Source organism: Chinchilla lanigera, unplaced genomic scaffold (assembly GCF_000276665.1).
Source record: "Chinchilla lanigera isolate Chin_1 unplaced genomic scaffold, ChiLan1.0 scaffold00088, whole genome shotgun sequence".
Taxonomy (NCBI): Eukaryota; Metazoa; Chordata; class Mammalia; order Rodentia; family Chinchillidae; genus Chinchilla; species Chinchilla lanigera.
Window position 1 is genome coordinate 9,282,267 of NW_004955489.1, and position 11,619 is coordinate 9,293,885.

General features: G+C 38.8%; 1 pseudogene; it reads left to right on the plus strand.

Annotated features, from left to right (window-relative positions):
- The first annotated feature begins 9,795 nt into the window (after positions 1-9,795).
- LOC102017579 lies at positions 9,796-11,129 on the plus strand (annotated as a pseudogene).
- Positions 11,130-11,619: the final 490 nt, after the last annotated feature.

Consider the following 11,619-nt stretch of genomic DNA (forward strand, 5'->3'; position numbering starts at 1 on the left):
TGAACTACATAGTGAGACCCTGTTTGAAAGAAAGAAAGAAAGAAAGAAAGAAAGAAAGAAAGAAAGAAAGAAAGAAAGAAAGAAAAGGAAGGATACAAAACCTCTGTCAGTATCTAGGGAAGAGATGGACCTAACTTATTACTTGACTCAAAATTGCAAAACTTAACCAAAGTAATGGATTGTATCCTTCATTTAGCTATGTAAAAGAATTTTTTTTCTGTCTTTGTGATGATCTCTGTTGCAAGTTATGCATGTCACGTTCTGGTTTAATGTATATTTAAGTATAATAATGTTTTCTTCCTTTACTACTTTTATGGAGAGGATTTTTGGCATTGGGAAAAGAGTTTGCTGTTAATTGCAATTTCCCCAACTGTAATAGAGTAATCAGAAGCATAGGTATAACAAGGGCTCCTTCAAAACTGGAGGATTTGAGGCAGGCGTGGTGGTGCATACCCATAATCCCATCACTCAGGAGGCTGAGGCAGGAGGATTACTGTGAGATCAAGGCCAGCCTGGGCTACATAAGCAAGTTCAAGACCAGCCTGCACTACCTAGTGAGGCCCTGCCTTAAAAAAAATTTAAAGTAAAAAATTTGGGGGATTTGCAGAATCACTCTGTCACTGTCCTGACTCCATTTTGCCCTTTTGACCTGTTCTCTTTAAGTTGTTTTTCTTTAAAGTTTTATGTCATGTTGCAAGCAGAAACCCACAGAAACAGGAATATGAGCCCTTTGAAGGGCATTTTAGATTTGAACCATAGCATTCCCTTCTGTTCCATTAATCCATTTTTTTCGTCACAATACAACATTTTCTTATTTATTGTAACTTTATAGTGATTATTAAAACTGATATGTTAAGTTCTTTTACTTTGTTTTCCTTTTCACAATTGTTTTGACTCCTTTGGGCCCATTATACTTCCATATAAATTTTAATACAAGCTTATTAATTTTTATGAAAATTCTTGCTGAGATTTTGACTAGTGTTGCATGGAATACGTACATCAATTTGGGATGAATCATATCTCAACAATATTGAGTCTTCCATTTGCTGAACATGGTATATTCTGTTACTTATTTAGGCCCTTTAAAGTTTATCTCAGTATTTCACAGTTTTTCAGCAGATATTTCTTGCACAGCTTCTGTTAAATTTATTCCTGTCTCATATTTTTTGCACTATTTTAAATACCATTTTTAGTTCAATTAGTGATTGTTCATATCTAGTATAGCATATAGATAAAACAGTTTTGTACACAGACCTTATATCCTACAACCATGCTACACTAACTTCATAGTTCTGGCAGCTTTTGTGTAGATTACATAGAATTTTTTACGTAATTTCCTCTGCAAATAAAGAGTGTATGAGTTCATTCTTTTTTGTCATTTTTTGGTACCAGGAATCGAAGTCAGGACCTTGCCAGTCAGGCGCTGTGCCACTGAGCTATCTTCCCAGCCCTGTTTGAGTTCATTCTGTCCAGTCTGGATACCTTTACTTTTTTTCTTGCCTTATTGGACTGACTAAAACCTGCAGTACATTTTTGGATAGAAGTGGAGAATGCAAACATCCTTGCTTTATTCCTGATCTTAAGAGGGAAACTTTTAGTTTTTCATCAGTAATAATCTTTTTTTTTTTTTTTTTTAATTCCATCTTTTCTTTTTTGGTACCAGGAATTGAACTCATGACCTCAGGCTTGCCAGGCAAGCGCTTGTGCCACTGAGCTATATCCCCGGCTTTCAGTAGTAATCTTATGTTGTAGGTTTTTTGTAAATACTATTTATCAGTTTTACTAGTTTGCTCCAAGGTTTTATCAGGAATAGATGTTCAATTTTAATACTTTGTGTGTGTATGTACTGAAAGAAGTGTGTCTTTTAAATTTTTAATCCATTAATATAGTGAATTACATTAATTTGAAAAAGTTAAACCCAAATTTTATTACTGAGAACCTCAGTTGATATCAGTGTATTAACTTTTAAAATATATATTGTTTGACTTGATTTCCTGAGATTTTGTTAAGAATTTTTGCAACTTAAGCTCACAAGAGTATTGATGTGAAACCACTGATATTTTCTGTTACTTTTTTTTGTCTTTTTGAGACAGGGCCTCACTATGCAGTTCAGGCTGGTCTTGAGCTCACTTTGTAGCCCAGGACAGTCTCAAACTCGCAGCCATCCTCCTGCCTCAGCCTCCAGAGTACTAAAATTACAGGTGTGTGCCACCAGGCCTGGCACCACTGATGTTTTATGTTTTTTTGTTTTTGGTTTTTGTAATATGTTTTTATAAGTTTTGGTGGTGGCAGAGAATGTGGGCCTCAAAGAATGAACTGGGAAGTATTTCGTTGTTTTCAGTTTTTTGGAAGATTTCATGTAGTATCAATATTATTTTAAACTAGGGGTACTATTTACCAGTGAATTCATATGGCTTGTTGGTTTTTTAAAGGTTAGTTAAAATATAGAATGTGATACCGTATCAATGAACTGTGGACAACTCTCCACTCAAACAACTGTTTTTTGCTTTTTTTTTTGGTTTTTTTGTCCGGTACCGGGAACCGAACTCATGACCTTGCACTTGCCGGGCAGGCGCTTTTGCCGCTGAGCTAAATCCCCAGCTCCTCCACTCAAACAACTGGACAAGTGGTTTCCACTAAAACAGCAATGTACTTCAGTATGAAGCAGAAGTTTTTTAGACATACTTCCCATTTCATCAGTATAGAACATAGAGGATTGGGACTAAATAAAGCTAACAATTTTTGCTTTTTCACCAAAGGCATTCTTAAGTGATACTGCTATTTCTTCTTTTTTTTCTTATTCTGAGTGTGTGACACTGAAGAATACAAAAACTACTATTGGTTTAATTTCACTGCCTTTATTTTTCTGCAAGGGGCTTACAGTTTTATTCACTATTCCTTTTGGGCCATCAATACTTCAGCATATTAAAGAAGGCAAACGGTATTTTTATATATAACATATAAATAAAGTCTTGACCTGATGGATCCCCTGGAAGTATCTTAAGGAATCTTAGGGATACATAAACCCCACTTTGAGAACCACTGCACTTTAATACCAAGATAAATATTCAAATATTTAATTCAAATGACTTAATATCCCAATTACATTCCATGGAGTCTACACTTATGACTCTTTAGTGAGTATATTAAAATACCAAAGTAAGGTTGTAACATAGTGGTTGAGTACTTGCCTATCATGTGTGAGGCCTTGGAATCAGCCCCTAGCACTGGAAAATAAAAGAAAATAAAATAATGGGAAATTCAATAAGAAGAGATTTTCTCTAACCAGAATCAGACCCCCTTTTTGTTGAGACAGGGTCTCAATATGTAGTTCAGGTTGACCTAGAATTCACTATGTAGCTCAGGCAGACATTGTAGTTGTGGCAATCCTCCTGCCTCAGCCTCCCGAATGCTGGGATTACAGCCGTGTGCTACCACGCCTGGCCAAAATAAGACCTTGAAACAAGTAAATCACAACTAGAGAAATATAGGCCATTACAATTATATTAAACCCATCATATCTGCATCTTCCAATTGAATTATACCACATCACAGTTATCTATCTTCAGTGAACAAAAATAAACTCTCAAGTTTCAAGAAACTAACCTCAATATTTGTATGCTACTTTATCTCTTTGACTTCCAGTTTCTTTATCTGTGAAATGAGGAGAGTGTGATCTTAATAAGACCTTCTCACAGTACTATAAGAACTAAATGAGATTCTGTGTATAAAGCACAAGAATGTTGAACAAATATTGGCTATTATGCTGATGCTCTATTTCATTTTTTATGGCTGCATTATACTCTGCAATATGAAGGGATCAAAATTTGCTGCATCTTTGCCACATGTCCTGGTAGCTCTAGGAACTTCAGAAGGTAAGAGTCATGGGATTGGCGTAGTTCAATTTTGGAGGTATTAAAGGAGCTATATACTTTCCTGTAGATGGTGGCCCCTTTAAGCAAGACGGGGTGCTCAATGTTGGCTCTACATAATTCTTACTGTATAATTTTGTCTGTAGTGTGTGTGTGTATCCCTGGCCTCTACCTACTAGATGTTATCCCTCCTTCCGAGTAGTGACAACCAAAAATGTTTCCAGATACCGTCAGGTACTGCCTAGTGGGCAAAGTTTCTCCCAGTTGAGAATCACTGAACTAGATTCTACAATACAGGAACCGAGTTGTATAGGGAAGATGCTTTTGTAGATAATTTTATTTAAATATCTCTTAGAAATGACAACAACAACAGCTATCAATTACTATGTGTTTTTAGAATTTTGCAAATTTTAACCTTCACGGCAACAGCTGAGGTAGGTATTAATAGTTCCCTCTCTACAGGTGAGGAAAACAATACTCAGAAAGGTTAAGTTATACGCCTAAGAGAGGGGCAGAGCTAAGATTACTATCTGAGCTCATTGACTCCTAAGCTCATGCTCTGAAACACCACAGTATTTATCTTATTAGAAATGTACTTTCCTCTGCAGAACATTAATATCTGGCACGCATTGTGTAATCCTGTCTGGTGACTATTGTGTATTGTGATTACTGAGCTGAGCATACTTTTCTATGAGGAATAGACTAAGGGATGACTTCTTTTTTTTTTTTTATTTTAAAGATAAAAGGAGGGAAACATTAACAGACATACAACATTTTACAACATATCACAAGCACAATACAGACAACACAGAAAGGGATGACTTCTTGACCTAGTACCTGGGATTGCCTTGGGAAAAAATTAATTGAAGTATTACTTTGATGGGTTACAGAGACTTCTGGGGAGAGATCAAAGAGACATTTGTATAAGGCCTTAAGGGACCAAATTATCCATCTCATTGGTTCTAGAAGCCACGGCAATAATTAGTCAAGCAGCCTTGGGAGGGTTCTCAAGGGAGAACAGGAACACTTCTGATTGACTTTGGTTTAGTTGAGGAGAAAAAAAAAATGTTTGGGGGAATGTTAACCATCCACTCTAACCTCTAGAACAATATTCTGCCAACTTCCTGTCACAATCCATTAGGGGTCATGAATCAATTTAGTGGATCATGAACAACATTTAAAAATAGTGAAAAACAGTGTGAAAGGTATAAGCAAGATCAGCTACATAACATGCAGGGGCAAAATAAAACTATGGGGCTCTCTGATCCAAAAGCAGGAAAAAAAAGAACTGTAAGTGGTACTCATATAGTTTCTCTCAACCTGTCATGGTGCCTTTTCTTTGCTACTTATCATCACATTTTACTGTTCATTTTTGCTTTGCAAGGTTGGTTTAACATGCAAATGTAAGAACATTTAATTTACATGCAGAGTCATCAAAATTACACAGTAAATATTTTGTGTCTCTTACCAAAACAATGGAAACACTGTGCAAAATGAATTCAACTATCTTTATTTCACTTCGGAAGTGATGGTGCTGGAGATCCAGTCCAGGGCTCCATGCACGTTGGATGCGTGCTCTACAATTGCGCTACACCACAGTTTTTACTTCATTCCTGATATACATTCTACCCGCACTCTGTGCTTTAGTTTACTGATGAGTAAGGGTGGATGAAAGGGGAAAGGTTTATCTTTCCCTGTCTTCTGTGTCATCACTTCCAGCATATAATAGCGTCTCTTCATCCTCCAAAACCATAGTGGATACGTAAAGCCAAGGAAAGTATCAAGCCCTATGTACACTATACTTTTTCCTGTTCACACATACCTATGATAAAGTTTAACTTGCAAACAAGGCACAGGAAGGGATTAGCAGCAACTAATAATAAAATAGAACAATTATAACAATATGCTATAATTAAGCTGCCAGCATCCTTACTCTTGTGTTTTGGGGCTATTACTCAGTAAAATAAAGGTTATCTGAACACAAACACAGCAATTCCATGAGAGTCTATCTGATGACCTAGAAGGCTACTCAGTGACTAATGGGCAGTAACTGGACGAAAGGATGACTCACTTTCCAGGAGGACTGAGCACAGCATGCAAGATTTCATCACATTACTCAGAATGGTGCACAATCTAAACGCTATGAATTATTTGTGGAATTTTCTATTTAGTATTTTTGGCTCACTGTTGACCACAAGTAACTGAACCGGTGGTAAGCAGAACCACAGATAAAGGGGCACTCTTGTGACCGTGTAGGGCTGCAAGGTTTTCAAGTTCTCAGAACTCTGCTGCATTCTTTCTGCTTTGGAAACAAGTTCTAGCTCAAAAGGAAAATGTGACCTCTTTATTCTGTCACCGTCACTATTCCCCTCTGCCTCACTTTCCTCAGTGGTGGATGGGATCCACTAACCTTGTACCCACTTTTAGCCTTGCTGAACTCCCAAGCATCGCGGCTCCCCTGGAGTTCTCCCCTCCTGCGACATCATAAACACTGTATGTGCTACTCAAGAGGCTGAGGCAGGAGGGTTAAAAGTTGAATGCCAACTTGGGCAATGTAGCTGGAGATATAGCTTACTGGTAAAGTGCCACTTGGTTCCATCCCCAGTGCTGTTCAAACCGAACTGAACCGAACGCACATGTAGTGCATCTCCTCTCTTCATGCCAATGCTCAGCTGTTGCACCTGACTTCACTTACAAAACACGAGTTCAAAAATAAAATTCTTAACAATTTCTAGGCAGCAACAGCACAACATGAACTCGAGTACTGGCTCTTCTGAGCACGGGGCCCTGTGCTACATATAGGTCACACTTTTTGGAAACAGGCCCCCATGATAAGGCATCGTTTCTGGAAGTTTTGTTTCAGGTGTGCACGGGGACATGCGGTAAGTGTGTACTAGGGTTGTTATCAAAGTTTGAGAGCCCCATCCAAAGAAGGTCAGGCTTCATCTCTTCCACATCCCTAAAAGGGGTGGAGCTTTTTTCTGGGAAGACTAAAGTGGTTTGAGTTAGAACAGGACCAGAGCCCATTTCATCAGTGTGGTGCAAATTCTCTCTGTTCTTCCTGAACTCTTGCATCTGCTGTGGCTAGTATAACAAGACAGTCCCTTGACCTTTCCAAAGAGGACACCTAGGTGGGCCCAGGAGAAGAATGCAGACCTATATGATGTCTGCTTAGATCTACCTTTACCCTAAGTTTCTTTAAGCTGAAAGGGAGAAAGCTTAATCCCAGACATAACGCAGGCCGCTTTACCAGGACATGTAAGTACTTAGTGATCCAGTATGTAGGCTCTTTTCTGGGACAGCTTTGTAATTATACCCTTCCCTTGGGAATCTGTTGAGGGGGGCATTTAGATGGGCCTCAAGGATGCGAAGAAATTTAACAATACTTGCTTTTTAACTGTTTTTGTTTTTTCACTATGAGCATAATAGACCTTAACATAAATTCTCCTTTTTACATCAGAAAAATTCTGCGAGTTCCATAGAGAACTGGAAAGATACACAGAATTATACAGAAGAAAATAAAAGTCGTTTATTGCCTATAATTCCATCATAAACACTAAATGCGTTTTCGGTTTTTTTTTTTTTTGTCTTTTTGAGACAGAGTCTCGCTATGCAGTGCAGGCTGGCCTTGAGCTCACTTTGTAGCCCAAGCTGGTCTTGAACTCGCAACGATCCTCCTGCCTCAGCCTCCCGAGTGCTGGGATTACAGGTGTGCACCACCACGCCCAGCTGTAAGTGCATTTTCTTCCATTCATTTTTCTCTATGCTCACATAACAATTAGACAATGGATATATTGCATACAGAGATTAATATGGCCTATTAATTTATCGTTCCATTATGAGAGTCACATTTTCTCCCTTAGACTATGCTGTACATGCACAAACAAAACTCAGTCTCGCCCGGGGGTATAGCTCAGCAGTACAGCACCTGCCTGGCAAGTGCAAAGTCCTGAGTTCGAGTCCCAGTACCAAAAAAAAAATCAATCTCACCGTCTGTATCTCTGTCACATGCACGTCCACTTTAGATTTTTTAATATCACTGGTTAATAAAGTTAGATGAGTTGTTCTTTGTAATTAAGACACATTATCTCCCCCTATTTCCCTCTCAGAGAAAATTCTTACTCCAAATTTCATCATCTTTCTTACAATTTACATCCTCTGTCTCAGTACCCTCTGCCACTAGACAACAGGGAAAGGGTAAAGATGTTCCTCACAACTAGAATCATACTTCTACACCATTGCAACTCTTTATTAAAAGAATATTTTCTTTTTTTTGTTTTCTTTTTTATTTTAAGGAAAAAAGGTAAAACAAAATTTCATCACAAAGTCATAGGAGAATAATAGTGCCACTTTGTTCCAGTTTCTGACTTCCTGTCTTTGACAGGGAGCCATCTCTCTTCATCTGTCTACTTCCCAACTGAGAGGGCATGCACAGTATTTTATTGACAAAGACAGAACTACAGAACTGCAATTATCTACATAGTTGAATTATCAGAGTAACTATAAAAAGTAACTACTCTTTTTCCTCAGCATATACTTTTAAAAAACATTTGTGCATAAGAAAAGCAGTGGTTTCAGAATAAGTATGACTGTGTCCTTTCCCATTATTAGCTAATTCCCAGCCCGGTCATTTTGGCTGATCTCATATTTTTTGAACTGAATTCCTCCCCTCCCCCAGTCTGTTCTTTCTCTTATTTCTATGGATCACAACAAAGTTTCCTCATAAAAGCCGGCACTATTCAAGGAGGCTTGGGTTGGTTGGGCTTTCATATGTCTCATTATATCCAAACAAAGCATTTGGAGAGAATTTATAAGGAAATATCTCTGTTCACTTTGCTATCATAAATACGTTCTAAGAGAGATAAGAAATGATGGTGACAATTAGCCAAGCATCTTACAGCTCCAGTTATCTTGAGTTTGCTGACTGTGAAGATCATAGAATGTCTGACTCTGAAAATCATCCTATCTTACTACTTCATTTTTCAGACACAGACAAAATTCAGAAAGTGAAGAAATGGCTTGAAGTCACATATATGTAGTTAGTGGCAGATCCGGAGCTAAAAGCCTGGGTTCTTTGAGTTATCTGACTCTGACTTCAGCATTTTCGACTTGCCAGTGTACCTTCAACTGGTATTGCTCAACTTGCAGAATGATTTTATGCTCTGATGAAGAGCAGTGTGCCGCACAGCAGGAGAGCCAGAGGAGACTACTGCCACTTGCTGGCAGCATTTGTAAATTGGTAGGGTGGTTGTTCAAAGGGAAATTCATGTTTATTTATTCATTTGATTCCACAAATATTTACCATCGGCCTGGCATGCACAAGCAATATGCAGGGAGTTGGGGGTGGTTCCTATCTTTAAGGGCCTGACATTTGAGTAGGGAAGTCACAAAGAAACCTGTTCTGCAACAAAGTGTAAGCGCCACAAGTGCAACTTAGACACAGCCATACGGGAGTTTAGAGGAGAACATTTGAATACTTTCAGACAGGGATCTGAGAAGACAGGGATAGTGAGAAGGGGCGGGTGAATTTGGCTTTGAAGGACAAATAATTTAGGACTTGCTGAAATGGGAGTGAGTCAGAGAATAGAATCTTAGATCTAGTTGAAGAGCCGAAGCTTAAATTTTAAAATATGTTTTATAAGCCTTGTGACTAGGTTGGGATATAGAGTTGAGAAATAGCATAGCGTCTTGAATGCCATAATAAATGAGTTGGAATTACCCTGTAGGCAGTAGTGACCATGAATGGTTTTAAAGAGAGCAGTCTGATCAGAGCTGTGTTCTCATCTCCCTATCATGGAACACTTTGGACATTAGGACTCAAGATCTAATCAAAGATGACAATGCCCTTTTTTCTCAGTGCTGGGAGCCGGCCTTCTGCTCTTTTTGCTCGACTGCTGTCCAGTTCCCGCAGACAGCTGAGGCCATGGGTTTTAGAGACCTGAAAAGCCCCGAGGGCCTCCAAGGGCTCAATGATTACCTGGCAGACAAAAGCTGCATAGAGGGCTATGTGCCCTCACAAGCAGATGTGGCAGTATTTGTGGCAGTCTCCTGCCCACTGCCTGCTGACTTTTGTCATGCCCTACTTTGGTACAATCACATCAAGTCTTAGGAAAAGGAAAAGACCAGGTAAATGTATCTTTGCATCTTGAATGATAAAACTGCTTCCTAAACTTCAGGATTTCCACATGACAAAATTGGACCCAGGCTACTCTAGCTTTGTTGTAGTGTGTTGTAAGCTAATTGCTTTGTGACCTTTGAAGGTCAGGAGATTGAAGTCCTCCATTTTTTTTTCACAGAACAGGTAGCACACGGACAACAGAAATTCAGCTTTTCTCTGCCAATGTGCTTTGAGCCTGACCTGGGGGTTAGGGGCTGTCACTGGGACGAGAGGGTAGCTCATTCATTCAGTCCTACGTCATTCTTCTGAAACCGCCAACAAGAGTGGAAGTTTGCGGAGCTGGACTCCTGTTCATTAAGAATGAAACTGAAGGTATTGAACAAGGTCTCAAATGTTCATACTGAAAAAGTAAATCATAATATTGAATGTAACATCTCACATGGTACTGATGTTCGCCGGGTGAGGAGTACTTACTGGGAGTGTGGTAACGGGTAAATTATTACAGAAGGGATCTAATGATAAAGAGCAATCTAAACATGTTCTCATGTACTTTCTAGAAAAAGGCATTATACCAAGTTAAGAGTGGTTGAATTTAAATGTTTTTCAAGCCTGCCAGGAGTGAAGAAAGCTTTAGGCAAGTATGGCCCTGCCAATGTGGAAGACATCACCAGGAGTGGTGCTACAGAGAATAAAAAGGATGATGATATTGATCTCTTTGGATCTGATGATGAAGAGCAAAACAAAGTAGCAAAGAGGCTAGGGGAAGAATGACTTGCACCGTATGAGTTCAAGAAAGCTAACAAACCTGCACTTGTTGCCAAGTCTTCCATCTTGCTGGATGTGAAAACTTGGGATGATGAGACAGATACGGTAAAATGAGAGGAGTGTGTCCAAGCATTCAAGCAGATGGCTTGGTCTGGGGCTCCACTAAACTAGTTCCAGTGGGATATGGAATTTGAAAACTGCAAATACAGTGTATAGTTGAAGATGATAAAGTTGGAACAGATATGCTGGAAGAGCAGATCACTGCTTTTGAGAGCTATGAGCAGTCCATGGACGTGGCTGCTTTTAACAAGATCTAAAATTCATTCTGGATCGTTGCACTTCAATGAAAGTTTGAAGGACAAAAAAAAAAAAAAGACAATGCAAGACTAGGTTCCATCAGGTAATTATCCTTCTGCTTAATTGCTCAGAGCTTTTTGCTAAGCTCCACTCCATTACACTTGGCTAGTCAAATTAAGAGCTGTCAAATCTATTCCCTGAGCTATAGAGTAAACCAGAACTTTTTCAGAAGTCAGCTTTTACTCAAAGAATTTTATTGTATAGTTACTTGGGGGAAAACTATCTTCTTTCTGATTCGATGTTATTTCCTGTTTCCAAGATTTTCTAATATTAGGGAATTATACAATTGCTATGGTCTGCATGCATCCTTCAAAATCCACTTGTTGAAACTTAATTGCCAGTGTGATAATATTAAGGGATGTTACTTTTGGGAGGTGATTAAATCATCAGTGAGGATCCTTTCTGTATAAGGGGGAGGGAACATGCTAAGCCTTATCTTCAGTCTTGTGAAGACTCAGTAAGAAGGTACATGTCTCCATGAGGCACTGAATCTGTTGATGCTCTGAT